Raw genomic sequence first — 15,946 nt, 5'->3', positions numbered from 1 at the left:
AGCGACCATGAAGAAAATTTTAATGCACGATGGTCGTCAAGCATCCTAGAGTCTAACTCAATGTCGGCCTCCCAGATCTCTTGCAGATACTTGGTGTGCACATCCTCATCTTCTTGTAAACCAATAAAATCCTTGAAAGCAGACAGGCCTTGCATGCTTCCTGGTTTGTGTGTAGAGATAATTCTTGCCACTGTCTGGAATGCCAAACGCTTGCTTAACAGCAAAAGGGTTGATATGTATAACCCTATCTTTACCAAGAACCAATACCATAGTATCAGGGTCTAGCCTGTCATACAAATACTTCAACATTTCTCTGCTAACTAGCTTGTCTGTTCAGATCTGGAGGAGGCCACCAAATTCATATTATTGATTCTGGTACGCTGGCTCATGGTAAGGAGATCAATAAATGAGATGAAAATTGAAGGTGCACAACGAACAGTTGGTGCATTCAGATATTTGGTAACCTTTTGCTGTTTAGGCTGTAGAAAGGAGACATAGGACTTGTGTAATTGTTCAAATAAGTGATAATTAATAAAAAAGAGTGAAAAGAAGGAACCATTATGGTAAGAATGTAATGGGATACTGTTTGGGAGGGGCATTTAGTCGCAACAGTATACCTTCATATGTGGTTTCGTGCGAGGGCATTTTTCTTCTGCAGTTTTCCATCTCTGCGTGCATTGACCACAACATTTGTAGTACGGCGTTGATTATTGTTCGTTACCGGGTGCCTAGTTGGGGGTTGCATGAAGTCGTCATCATCATCGTCCTCCTCTGATCGAGGGTGTGCCGATGGTCCTGGACAATGTGGTGCCTACTGATGAACTGGTTGAGGTGGTAGTGTCTGAGATACACCAGTGACGTCACTTATATCAATGTGGAAATCCTCCTGTGTGGTGTGCAGGGTGAATGATTTCAATCTCCCCTGAACAAGTTTAGGAGGCCTCATTTCCTGTGAAAGAATCAACAGTAAGCCATGTGGTAAGCATATTTACGACAATAGTATGAATACGTTTGCAGTAAGAAATATTTACGAGAATTTGTACCGAAACTTTTTTGCAAGATTTTGCACTAAAAATAGTTACGAGAACTTACAGTAATATTTACGAGAAATATTTTGCACTGAGAATAGCTACGAGAACTTACAGTATATTTACGAGACATGTGGACAGTGAATATAGTTACTAAATTGACGGTAAAATTTAGTTAGAATGATCAAATTTACCATAAACAGTAACATCAATTACTACTTAAACTAGCTAAATGATCCACAACAATTTTGGTTGAAAGCAGGAACATCAATTACTAGTAAAAATCACAAGAATCAGAAAACTTATGCAGGCTCGGTTTGAGATGCTAACTCAGACCAACAATGTGCAGTGGTAAACAGGGACTGCGAAGGCAAAATAGAAAAGGAAAATAAAAAATTGTTCACCGGAACAAAAGTTGCAGTGGGCTCAGTTGAACCAAGTATGTATAGTGTAAAATTGACAAATGGAATAAGATAAATCAACCTCCGTAGCCTCTCTGCTAGCCTGATGTTGATCTGCAGAGTAGAGACGAGCAGGAGCAGACAACAGGAGAAACGAGCAGGCAGCTTCCCGGCGTGGATGTTTGGGGCCTCTGCAGCAGCCACTTTCCGATGGAGGATTGGGGGCCTCCCCAGCAGCCAATAAGAGCAGTGGAACTGCGCTAATCAGGATGCCGTGGTAGGGGCTGAAGTATAGAGGAAGCTGCAACGAAATGTTGGGGGATATTCCGTTCTTTTCTGGATCAATCCTACATTGATACGGAGAAGCAGCCGAATCATATTCTTGCGCGGTGGATCTCGGATTGTAGCAGGATGAAGGGCGTCTGCAAATCAGATCAGGATCTTCAATGGCAAGCAGGTGCGGGGGGCGAGGGGAAGGGCAGCAGGAGCGGGGGGGGGCGACGGCAAATCCGATCAGGATCTTCAATGGCAAGCAGGTACGGGGGCGAGGGGAAAGGGCGGCATGAGCGGGGGGCGAGCCGCGGGTGCGGGTGAAGAGGCGCGAGGCGCGACGAAGAGGGCGGCAACGGCGGCAAAGGCACCATCTGGTGCGGTGAATGAGGATTCATTGCAGTGAAATGAGGATTCATTGAGGGGAGCGGTGAATGAGGATCGAGACGCTGGCACAACATGAGGTCGGACCGGATCAGCCTGGCGCGGCACAGCGGACCCGGCTACAAAAGGCATTTATTTGTTCTTGCATCACACACAATCATATATATATATATATATAGGGAGAGGCTATTCAGTAGCCGGCTACAAAATAAGTTATTCTGTAGCCACCATCTATTTACTATAATTTTATATACTAATTTACCATAATATAAATACATATTTACGATAGTTGGGGTTACTATAACACATGGGGATATTTACCATAACGTTATATTAAACCACTTAGTAAGGGAGTTCTATATATATATATATATATATATATATCCTGTAGCTGTCTACAGAATAACTTATTCTGTAGCCACTTTGAGTTACGATAATTACTATGTTATTTTACGAGATTATAGTAACTCCTTACTAAGTGGTTTAATATAACGTTATGGTAAATATCCCCATGTGTTATAGTAACCCAACGATCGTAAATATGTATTTATATTATGGAAATTAGTATATAAAATTATAGTAAATAGAGGTGGCTACAGAATAACTTATTTGTAGCCGGCTACTGATAGCCTCTCCCTATATATATATATATATATATATATATATATATATATATATATATATATAGATATATATTATATATTAGATATCTATATATATATATATTAATATATATATATATATATATATAGGCCAACCCTATTTAGTACCCGGGTTACTATTGAGTTATTTGGTACCCAGCCTACTTCATCCAAAAAAAAAAAGTTTAGATCCAGCACACACGTAGACCACTGACAAAAAATCATTGAACCGATACTGAAAAAAATCATGCAACCAATAAAATAAATATTGATAGAATTAAAAATTTAATAACTTATGGCTATCGAGCACCATTTCTGAACCAGAGAATTGCAGTGTAATTGAAAGCTTGGGTATATGCAGGCTACTGAATCTGAATAACTTTGCAGTCCAGAGATGGTTCCTTTCTTTTTCAGTCAAAAGAGCACCAGCAACATAGTAGCCAACAGATACTGTGCTGGAAAATGATTTTGAAGTACAACTGAACGGTCTATATTGCTATTATGGATTCTTGTTCACTGACAGAAAAGGGAAGAGCGCTCTGGCTGCAAGAAGCTAGAACAGAAACTTTGTAGCATTACTCGTGGTACATATAACCTGAACTGAAGTTATCTGCTGAAGACAATGACGGAGCATAGTAACACAAGGAAACACTTGAAGTGGGTCCCAGATTAGCCTACTTTGGAAAAAAAAGTGTAACATTCAACTGCGAAGAAGGATTGGACAGCAATGAAAATTACTGCAGACTGAAATACAGAGCAAAATAGTGGAGAGAAATTTCAGAGGTGAGCACAACTGAAGACTGAAAATATTCAGACTGAAAATTGAAACAATAAAATACTGAAATCTGAAACACTAACCCTCGGTTGGCAGCATGCTTGCGGTGTGCGGTTTCCTTCGGTGCTTCTTTCACTTGAACCATTCCCCTGGATTCCTTGATAGACAAAGTTGCAGCATGGAGTGTCAACCTGTTGCATCCCTATATTGCATCTTGTCACCTCTTCAACAGCGACACCCTCTTCGTTCATCTCTGCAACACATCTATTCTTTCCCTACTTCATCAAATTGCAGCCTTCTCGTTGCCATCCTTATTCACTGATCAACAAATGTTTAGGGCCCTTTAAGACAATTGTACATATTTATCATCATTACTCAATGTCAAACATTTTGGAAACAAAAACTCTCGAAGCCTACACCTCTCCTTTCCTTGTCTCAATCTCTTATATTTTTCTTTCCTTATGCAATTCATTATTTTTTTTGCCTATTGATGCATGCAGATTCATAAATTTCTTTCATAATAATCTGATTGTTTCTATAAATCTAATCTTCCATCTCTCTTTCCCATGTTGCTTTCTTTGCTCCTACCTCCAGCTTCAATTGGGTTGATTGGGATCAGTTGTCATTTCAGACATGGCACGTGTATGCACAGAGCAAAAACTAATCTCCACAAATTAGTCAACAATCAGTCTCATTGAATGAACTGGTTCAACAATCTATAAGAGTGCATCCATAAATTGGGGACGCAATCACAGGAAAAGAATTGATAAGAGCCTGTCCCATTCACTGAACATGTAATTCATTTTCATACCACAATCTAATCCCCAAAACAAACTTTATGATCATGTAGGTTATTATGGACCAGAAATGTACAGGATGCACTCCTATTGAATGAGCCGGTTCATTCAATCCTATTGAATTGATGGACGCTTTTTGCGACAGTGACATTCAGAAAAAACCAAACTGGACTTGCAATCACTTTCAAAGCTTGCCCATACATGTGTTGAACAGAGAAGAACAAGGACTAAGGTTCCAGCAGTGATTTACCCTACCCCAAAGTAAATATAAAGTGTCAATAACAATCAACTGTGATTACCCTCCCCTGGACTTTACTACCCTGCAAGTGCCCCTCACCTAAGATTTATCAGTATGACTCCATGGTGGCATTTAGTATCGGAAAGGTGCTTTCTTTCCCTTAAGCAACTTAATGGTATGACAGCGACTGACAAAAAATATCAGGACCAAAAGTTTGACCTCATAGCTGATCCAAGGAAACTGGTTGAATCAATCCGTATATATAGAGTGACAAATTTAGTCACTGGAAATCAATCAAAAGCACATCAAGTTGGCAAGATATGAATGAATGAGAAGCGAAATCCTCAGGTCAAACTGCTACAGCCAAGATTCTACAGTGCAATATTAGGCCCCAAAGCAAAGGTAGCACAGATTATTCATGCATCGAATGAATCTCGCACAAATCAAGAACGTATATGCTACTACATAGTGATAACATACAGGATCGTGTAAGGGCAAAAAGGAAACCAGGATGGAGAGATGAAAGCAAATGAACGCAGCAGGCAGGGCAGCTACAGGATAAACAGAGAGAAGGTCATGGTCTGACCTCGCTGTCCGATGGTGAGGGCACCGGGCGCTGGCCAACGGGGGGTGCCGGCCGCCGGGCGCGCGCGCAGGGCCGGAGGGGACGGCAGCGGTGGCGGCGTCGGGCTTCCGGGGCGGTGGGCGGCGTCGGGCTTCCGCAGCGGCTCGGGAGGCCAGCAGGGTCGAGGGTATGGCGCGCGCGAGGCCGGCGATGCGCACGGCGAGGGGCTCCCGCTCGTTCGTCAGGCCAGGGCGGCCCGAAACCGCACGGCGAACGCTGCTCGCGGACCGCAAGGCGAGCGCACTGTGGTCTCGGTCGTTTTAACCGGGAAATTGACTTTGCTCGGAGTAGCAACCGCACGCACGGTGGTGTTTTTTCGGAAGAAGGTGCGCGCGGCCGAATCCAATTTTTTTTTTTTTTGGATGAAGTAGGCTGGGTACCAAATAACTCAATAGTACCCGGGCATTTATTTGTTCTTGCATCACACACAATCATATATATATATATATATATATATATATATATATATATATATATATATATATATATAGAACTACTATTCTATAGCTGGCTGCAGAATAACTTATTCTGTAGCCACTTTGAGTTACGATAATTACTATGTTAATTTACGAGATTTACAGTAACTCCTTACTAAGTGGTTTACTATAACGTTATGGTAAATATTCCCATGTGTTATAGTAACCCAACTATCGTAAATATGTATTGACATTATGGTAAATTAGTATATAAAATTATGGTAAATAGAGGTGGCTACAGAATAACTTATTTTGTAGCCGGCTGCTGAATAGCCTCTCCCATATATATAGATATATATATATATATATATATATATAGATATATATATATATAGATATATCTATATATATATATATCTATATATATATATATATATATATATATATATATATATATATATATATATATATGATTGTGTGTGATGCAAGAACAAATAAATGCCTGAGTATTTAACCTTTCTTTATCACACGATGATGTGTTGGGAGATTAGCAAAAGCAAGGTGTCAAGCTAAGTAGTAAACTACTCTACCTCTTATAGGGATGAGTGGATTCAAGGATAAAAGATTAGCTAACGGTTCAGTAGTTTACATAAGATATATGCAGGAGGATAATTTATAATAAATGGGAAGAAGGCAAGTTGTCTCCATCGCCTTAGTTTTGTTTTTTCTTACTAATTTTGTGTGGTCACGTTGGCAGTAGGTCCCATCCCATTTTTCACATTATCAAATGTGCAAGAGGGGTATGACCTGTCTGTTGCCATTTAACTTGATGACATGGACATGTGTGTGTCTTGACTATTCAAAAGAGTGAGTGAGAAAAAAACTAATCATCAATAAAGGGCTGGTGATGATAGTTGTTGTTGATCAGTGAGGTTTGCTATGCAATTTATGTAGTCCTATATTGATCACCTTTGGTACTAGATCCAATGATTGGATTATATATTTAGGTATATCATGAAGATTCTTTAGAGCTTCCTTTTTAAGAACTTAAGGCTCCAAATGACTGAAGTTTCTTAAGAGCTTCGTTTTTAAGAACTTAAGGCTCCAAATGACTGGAGTTTCTTAATTTTATACCAGCTATCAACAAAATAAATATATCTGTACTGTGATTCGCAATAGAAACAAAATAGATATAGCAAAGAAGCAACATTATTGTTGTTATATATGTACTTTAATTAGTGGTGGTCGTTATTGGTTTTTTATGAGACAAATTTAAATGCACTTATACTTTATTTGCTATAGCCAACTATTTTTGGTGAAATTGTCGGAACCTAATTTCCTCATCTTGTATTTTACCTAAGTGTCTAGACAGACTCTTAACTCTGCTAATAATAACACTAAGTGTGTGATGCCAAATTTATTTTGGCCTCACCTGGCTGCTACATCTCCAACCCAATAACTTGCATGTCGGCACAAAAGCTGAAAAGAAAGAAAACAAATATATGCATCCTGCATGTGTGTTTTGAGAAAAAAAAATCGGAAGGATCCACTAATACATTTGCCACAAGGAATATATTGCCCTCTTATCAAGATCAAGCACTATACTCTAAAAATCTTGTTCTCTCTCTCTCTCTCTCTCTCTCTCTCTCTCTCTCATGAAGACAAAAACTCACCCTTTCTCCTACGATCTAAGGAGGTATCATTAAAAAAATACAATTACTTGTGTCTCGCTATCAACGGCTATGTTGTCTATCACTAAAAACATGAGTACTCACATAATTAAAGTACGAGTACTCACGTAATTAAAGTCTAGAACTTAAACTTGTATGATCATATTCCACCACAAATAACCTGATCAACTGGTAGTTAATTGTTCTATTTTTTGTTATAGATCACCGTGCTACCATGCTTAAGGGTCTTTTTGTGCGGCTTACCCCCCGGCTCCAGCTCTGGCACAGTAGTATTACTGTAGCATTAAGAGCCGGTGAAGCTATGCCTTTTGTAGGCTTCTCCTTTTCTAGTTCATTTTTCTCCATTTTGTGAAATGGCTCCTTGTTTAGTAGTGAATAGTGTCACTACGGTGCATTGGCGGGAGGTGCCGGAGCTGGCATAAACTGCATCAAAACAGAGCCTAAGAAGAGCATTATCTTATAAATCGGATGCAACAATTTCTATAGGCCCTAGGGTGGTTGTGCATTATCTTATAGTACTTGGTCTAACCAAGTTTTCTCCAATAAAAGAAGCAATACATAACTTCGCATAGGCTGAAATTGGGTTTATGCTTATACTTATTCTGATACTTATACTGATTTGTTGTGAGAGAAAACATTGTTCATTGGCTGAAAAATAGTTCAAGCGAACATGGTGGTAGGATAGTGCATCACAGATGGTGAGATCTCGTTGGAGGGATAAACAAAGTTGCAGAGAGAGATAACTGGGTAGCAATTAGAATATGTGTATAGTGAGGTTATGGATGGAGGCCATGTGCACAGTGCAGTGTGCAGTCAGCGTGCACAGCTCCCGCTGGCAGCAATGCCGTGGCCGTCCATTGGGCAAGCCCATATCTTCATGGATTACCTTTTAACAATGAACGCAATTTAATTTGTGACATTCAGCTACGACATTGTTGACTTTTAACTCGGCCTTAAGGGCCTCCGCAATGGACCGCTTCAAATCGCTAGCAACATGCAAACAAGATTGAATAAAAAAAGAAGCAGCAACATGCACAACATGCAAAGAGGAGAGAGGTTAGACACAGGTCTTATTGGGAGCTGTGCGAGCCTAGCGCTTTGCTCGTCCTAGCGAGTTTGTTTCTTTCGATCTCTCTCCTATAAATAATATAAACCATCCTTCTCGCATGACATTTAAAACCCGTCGGGGACGCCCTAATAACTATGAGAAGCAATTGGTCCGTTAGTTTGCTCGTATATGATCGTGAATTATAAGTTGGAATAGTATTTTTCTCTTACACCAAATCAGCCAGCAGTAAATAATCCACGATCGTATACGACGAAACGAACAGGTTGAATGACTTTTCAATAGTACTTGACTTTATTTTAGGGTGGTTTTATTGTTAACATGGAAATATATATAGTCAACGCTAAAATAGTTATTGCATTCAATAATTTTGGTAGAGTATCTTCATTTTTTGGGAGATTTTTCATCCTTATTACAATGGAGTGTATAAACAACTTAAATATGTCTACATATTTGGAATCATGTATAATATGTTTATTTTAAGAAAAACTAAATAAAAATATTTTTTCATGTGACATAATTAAAATTTAGTTGCTTCTAGAGATAATTGACTTTCTGATAACCATACATGCATTTGAATTTTTTATAGTTCTTTAAAAGCAACATACTAATTTGCCAAATTGCGGCATGATTTCCAAGGTAATTCATAATTGACTTTATTTTTTTTAGAAAAGTTTAGTTGCACGTTGGATTAGTGTTCTGAAGCTAAATCAATTTGGTATGGATTTTGTGATGATCAACATATTGACTAGTGTTGTGAAATGTATTTCTAGTGTTGTGATCCGGTCCATCTCTCACTAGTGCTGTGCTTCGGTTGGATTGTGCCAATTACCTTGGCAGTCATAATTGACTCGATAAGGTTAAACTAAGGGAACCTTTATACTTTATCTTATATAAGTCAACTTGACTCCTTGATAAAAGAAAATAATCGACATGAGATGGGACCTCTCGGTAGCCTCCACCAGCAAAACAGAGCCCTTGTTACTTGCTGTTCTAGCTCGTATACCTATGACTTGGTACCTAGGAGGATGATCACTCACAACTTCAAAAGGGTCATAATCGACTTGAAATCCTAACATGGAAAAAAAGGAATAGGAACTAGGACATCACTAGAGAAGAGTATGACGTACAAGTGTAAGCTATCGATGGATGCTAATAAGAATGCACGTAGAGCTTACAAAGAGGTTTTGATATTTGATATTTAATTTGTGAGTCTCGTAACATTCGACACCTATGTCACAGTGACACGTGGGGTCAATCTGAGTTACTGGTATATGGTTAGGGTGTCAAATCTCTGAAAGGCTCACCAATCATGTCATTTTATAAAATGGGGCTCTTGGATTTTTACCCTTGTTTTGTATCGAAATTGTGATTTTGCTCCTGTTTTTTTTTACTTTGTGAATTTACCCCTATGATTTCAAAACGAAGCGTCAGTTTGCTCCTATTCCGTCATCCTCCTCTAACTGTGTTAAATTTTGTACAAAAGGACAAAAATGCCCATGTGATTTTGCTCCGTTTGTTATGTCTATTTGTGATTTTACCCCTGATTTAGAATGACACATTTATAATGTATGTTGATAAAAATGATTACATTTAGTCAAATATATTTGGCACAACTTGACATACATATATCCAACAAGCCATCGAGAGGGTTCTCGTTCCGTGGGTACCCCATAGTCATTGTCGTCCAAAGAACAAGGTCAATGTAGCTGAGCTCATCGATCACTGCATCCCACTTGACATACATATCCAGCAACGACGCATCCGCTGAGCATCGAGGTCCACGACAACACATTTTCGTCCTGGGATTCTCTCGAACACCTTCCCGGTGCACTCCAAGTCCCCAGCTTTCGCATACATGTCGACCAAGCTGTTCACACGAAGCCGTTCGCGCCGCCTGCTTTGACGGCGTCGCAGTGCAGCCTCGTACCGTACCCATACTCTGCGGACCTGATGCAGGCCTTGAGCGCAAGGGACAGCACGAAGTCGCCCTACGCCTCGGGCAGGGGCGCCGCCGCCGCCGCATGTCCTACTGCAGCGCGACAGCTTCTGCGTGGCGCTCCGTTTGAACTAGACACCGGAGCATGACCCCTTTGGAGTACATGTCCGAGCGTGGGGTGCCATCGAAGACCATCCGCGTGGAGGCAAGGTCGCCTAGTGCGCTCACGACGAGAGCCCCGGCTGCCCCCCGCGCGTGCGCCCCCTCGCCCGGGAACAGCCGCCGCGCACGAGCCCAGAGGTCGGGAGGTGCCGCCGCACCGCGCGCCTAGGCCAGAGCACCGCCGCCGACGAAGCCACCCGATATGCCCGCTCCCGATGCCGCCGACTCGACGAGGCAGATAAGGATAAGGGGTAGTGTAGTCGTTTCGCCTTTGCTTTTCTAGTTTGGATTTTTTTATTCGTCTATTTCCTGTCCATCTAACGGACATCCAAAATAGGGGTAAACGGACAGTTCATTTTAAAATATCAATGGTAAAAACACAAAGTTAAAAAAGTAGAGGCAAAATCATAATTGGAGTTCTGAACAAGGGCAAGAACATAATTTTTCCTTATAAAATTTATTTATCAGATTTACAAAGTGTAGCGAAATTTCTAAATAAACTATTTGATTTTTTTTCACTATCATGCCTCGACACATGTTTCATTAAGAATAAATACAAGAGTTACAACACAAATGCGAATAACACATTGCTCCAGACAGCTAGTGGCGATCCTAGGTAATTAGGTGAACGCCCTTGTGAACAACTAACAATAGGCTCATCGCCGACTTGAAACCAACACACACCCGGTGACTACATTGCACTAAGACTGTCTCCAACGGATCCAACCCAAAAACAAGATACATTTTCCGGATTAGGTTGTGCACAGTGAAAGGGTCCGTGACCCATAAACTCCCTTCTCACACCGTCAGGCGTAACAGAGCGTCCTCTTCCCTTCCTCCTCCTCTCGCGAGCCCCGCCGCCTCTTCCCTTCCTCCTCTCGCAGGCCCGCCGATGGGAGCGCCTCCCTCCCCAGGCGAGCAGATCTCGCCTCCCACCCCACCGAGCCGCCGAGCGCCGAGGTCGCCGGCAACTCCCTCCGTAGGCCCACCTGGCCAAGCGCCCCCGTCTGCGGTGCCGCCTGGCCGAGCGCCCCCATCCGCGGGCCCGCCGGACGTCGCGGTCCCGCCTTGCCGTCGTTCGTCCGCGGGCTGCTCTGAGCTCCGGCCCTGGCGTCGCTGTGCCTGGCGAGATCTTAACCCGCCGTCACCGTGCGGGTGAGCTCCGGCCCCAGCCTCACCGCGTCCGCGCCGGCGGCGCTCTTCTCCGTGGGCGGCGAGCGGCCCTTGCCGGTGGCGCTACTCCACCGCAGGCGGACCTCACTGGCAGGATCTTCCCTCCCCTGCCTGACGCCGCCCTTCCCTACTCCCACCGACCTCCATCGGCGACCACAGCCCCTCCCCTGCCCGATGCCACCTACCCCTGTTCCCTCCGATGGCGGCCGGGCGGATCTGGACTCCACGATGGCAGCCGCGCCTCCACCGACCTCCATCGGCCCCACCCCTGTGCTGGACCCTGGCGGTCGCTCCTCCTCTCTCTATGTGTTTTACGTCGTCGAGAACGACGAGGCTTTTTTGCCTTTCGACACCGCTGCTACGCAAAATGGCTGGCTTGAATGCGTCCTCCGTTGGATCGTGAGTTTGGGACATAAAAACACTATGCACGATGCATTTTGTGTTTGGGTCCCCTTTTGCGTGCGCCGTTGGAGACTGTCTAACTAAAGTAAACAACCATAAAAGTCTGGCTTCCAACCTTTTTTTGCTTCCACAAGCCTGTCTTAGGGGCTATTGCATTATGGAAGACTGGTTAGACCCAAAGGTAGTGTTTGGATTGGGGGTTTAACTAGGTTGAAGCGGGTTGGACCTAGGTGAACCCGCGTTTGGATGAAAAGTGAAGTGGGTTGGGTTCGACCTGGTACAGAATATACCGTTGAGATGTGGGTCGATTGGATTCCTCCAAAACCAGCGGACGACGTCCGACCCGCGTCCTCTACTCGTGGCGTCGGCCGCCTTCAATCTCCCCGTCACCTCCTTAATTGACAGTGTATAGATGTCAAGAAGGGTTTTGATTGAGATTACCAGCTGCTTGTACCGCAGGCGGACCACGCTAAGGTACTTGGCCACGACTTTCTCATCGGGTTCAGGGTCGCCAAGCATCGCCAGCCGCTGCACTGATCCCCATTAGCCTCAGGGCAAAATCTTCAATGGCCTCCCCTTCACGAAGCGCGATGGATTCGTACTCCGCACGGAGATTCTGAGCCAGTCGCCTTCCGCACCCGGTCGTCGCCGATGCGGAGGGTACGGATCACCTCCCAGGCCTCCTTGGCACTCGCTTTGGTAGCGAGAGCAGGCACCATGTCTTCCAGAACTGGCGCTGCAGATCGCATCGAGCGCGCTGCGGTCTTCATCGAACTCGACGTCCTCGAACTCGATGGCATCCCAGAGGTGGCGCGCTTGCATCTTCAGCTTCATCCGCAGCGACCACTCATTGTAGTTTGTCTTCGTCAGCTGTGGCCAGTTGGCGGAGCTGCCGCCCTCCCTGATGATGCGCTCGATCACCCTCTCCCATGGACGACGTGCATCCCGGGTGCGCGAGCGACGTGCGTCGCGCGTGCGTGATCTGCATGGTGGTGAGCGACTTGGGGAGGGGGCGAGCAGCGGCGTCTTTGTGCCAGAACTGCCAGAGCCGTCATGCTTCTTGTCGTCAACCTTCCCGGCCGGTGAACGGCCGCGGGGCCTCGTCGGAGACGGCATGGCGACGGCGAAGGTCCCTCGAACTCTAGCTCTGATACCATCTGTTGGAAACCACCTGGCGGTGAACACCGACGGCGAGGACAACGAGCCGAAGAAGATGATCAGTGGAAACACAATGCGAGAACACTTGGTCACAAGAATTTGGTGCTGCCTGAAAAACCGCAGCTTTTCTGATATTCTATTCTCCAATTTATTGAAAACGTAGAGTGTAGAGCAATGTAGCCACAGAACTAACGTCGCGGGTAGTGCACGTCCATCCCCACGCTCCGTGTCCGTCGGCCATGGCTGCATGCTCAGGTTCATGATGAGAGATTCTCGGCCACTCCCTCCTAGGCACACGGCGACCACAAACATTTGCATAACGGAAAAGAAACATGCAGCTAACTAAATCTGGCGCGATGATTAACTAACAAAGTCATTGATCCCGAGACCGCCCAAGTCTATTGGTCTGCAACAAGCCGGCCATGCTACCATGCAGTTGCCTTGCACAGACTGATCTGAACCAGCCCAGAAGAACTTGCGGCAAATGGCATCAATTTCCTCGCGCGCCCATGGCGGCAAATTTTTGGCCATCATGTCATAAATAGGCACTAAACGAAGAACAAACTTTATCCATATAAGTCTTCCGCTCCTCGCCATCAGGGAGCCATGGCACGGCTGCATTTTACGGGCTACTAGCTCTACAAGAGACTAGAAGTTTGCTTTTGGGATCGGTCTCGTGCTAAGCGGTAGTCCCAGGTATTCGATGGGGAAAGGTTGAACCTGACAACCAAGGATGGTGATGATGTCATCAATGGTTTCCTCTCCACCGTAGATGGGGGTGATGGAGCATTTGGCGAGGTTTGTGTGCAGGCCTGATGCTGCTCCAAAGATGATGAGTATCTCTTTGACAGTCGTGGCTTCCTGTGTTGTCAGTCGGATGAACAAGATCACATCGTCGGCATAGAAGCTGCATTGGAACTTATCTCCGACGGTCGCATCCTCCTGAGCACACCGTCAGCTGATGCTTTGAGGAACAATCGGTGCAGGATATCCATTGCTATGATGAATAACATAGCCAGGGTGATTCTCTGCCTTGCAATGCTTTTATGATTAATGTCATTTTCTAAATGACTCGTCTTCAAAATTTACAGGTTCTGTAGTGTATTTCCCCATTGAAACATGTATTATTGATAATTTTGTTATTAAAGGGTAACATCTTGATTCTTATGGGTTGTTCTACAGCCTTTTCTCTTAGGCCCCGTTCGCTTCGCTGAAAAAACAAGCCGAAACATTGTTCCGGCTGAAAAAAAGCTGAAATGTACGGATTATAAGACAAGCGAACAGGGAAAAAAATTATAGTATAATTCTGCCCATTTCTGGTGCTGGATTCGCCACTGCTCCGCGGAAACCTCCTGCGGCCGACGCATCGCCGAAAACCCTCGTTGCCGTGAAGTGGAATTGGAAGGAAGACGGGTAGACGGGCAGACGACAACGGGGTTTACATGGAATGGATGGAGCCTGCCAGTAAGTTGGGCCTTGAGGAACAGGCCCACTCTTTTTGCACTGTAATGGAACGTATTTTCCTCGATTTCCAAAGATTCCAACGATTTACGTGTTCGCTCACCCTCTCTTCGTAGCTATGGGCAATACTAGAGATCAACTGTTACGTATACGATTAATAATCTCAAAAAAAAATCTGTTACGTACGATTAATATGAGTTGTTCCCCCACAGTTCTAAATTATATACAATTGCACTAGTAGTTCACATTTGTCAACGTCAAATAAACTTCCCTAATTTTAACCACATTTTTGGAAAAATATATTGACATGTAAAAATTCAAATAAATGAACCATGAGCACACATATTTAGAACCTAAGATAAGCTTGAATAATTGTTTATACTCTTTAGTAACCAAGAGTGCAATTAGAACCCAGAATCTTCTTTTCTTATAAAGATACAGCGGGGAGCTTTGAAAAAATAACATTTGAAAAAATAACATGACTAGCATTAGAGTTTTAATTCAACATTACATGAAAAATGTATGAATTAATAAGATCAAAATTTGAAAGCTAAAATCTAGATGCATGAGTCAAGCCACACGGCTGCAATAAGAGTTGACATAACTTTAGCTTTGTCCCAAATCAAACTACTCTAATTTTATTTCAGTTTTTTTAAATATGTAAGTTCAAATAAATGCACTATGAAAAATATATTTCATGGAGAATTTAACAAAAATAATTTAATGTTGGTTACTTTTTTCTACAAACTCGTTCAGAATTAGACTATTTATTTCAAGATAAAGTGGCCTTCAATTTAGAATAAAAGGAGTATTATATATTATGTTGGGTTTATTTTATTATTGGTTTCCAAACTTATCTTAGGTTTTCATTCAAATTGTATAGGATTATTCGATACATGAAACTTAATTTTAATAGTATTTTTATACTTTTTAAAGTGCTTTCTTCTTCCTAATTTTAGTGGTGGGCTTATTTAGACTTTTGGAACCTATTTCTCAGCTCTAGAAATTTATTGAGTTCCTTGTGATCTATAAATAGGATTTCCCCTAGAACCTTTTATGATTTTTAATATTTTTTCAAAGCCATCAAGATTATGTTTTCAACTAAAAGTTAGTTTCCAGAACTCGGAAAGGTTGATTTCTGACCCTAGGGGCAGTGTCCAAACAACACTATGATGGCCCACCAAATAATAGTCAAACGGGGTTAATCTGGACCAGTTTGGTTCTACCCGAAGATTGAGACAAATTCAGCATGGACTAGTCGATTATGGAATTTGGGAGTTCATGTATACTCCTCCCTCCATTTTCAAGGGTCGTTCTCA

This window comes from Miscanthus floridulus, chromosome 5 (assembly GCF_019320115.1).
Source record: "Miscanthus floridulus cultivar M001 chromosome 5, ASM1932011v1, whole genome shotgun sequence".
Classification (NCBI taxonomy): domain Eukaryota; kingdom Viridiplantae; phylum Streptophyta; class Magnoliopsida; order Poales; family Poaceae; genus Miscanthus; species Miscanthus floridulus.
Note: the sequence above shows the minus strand (reverse complement) of the source record.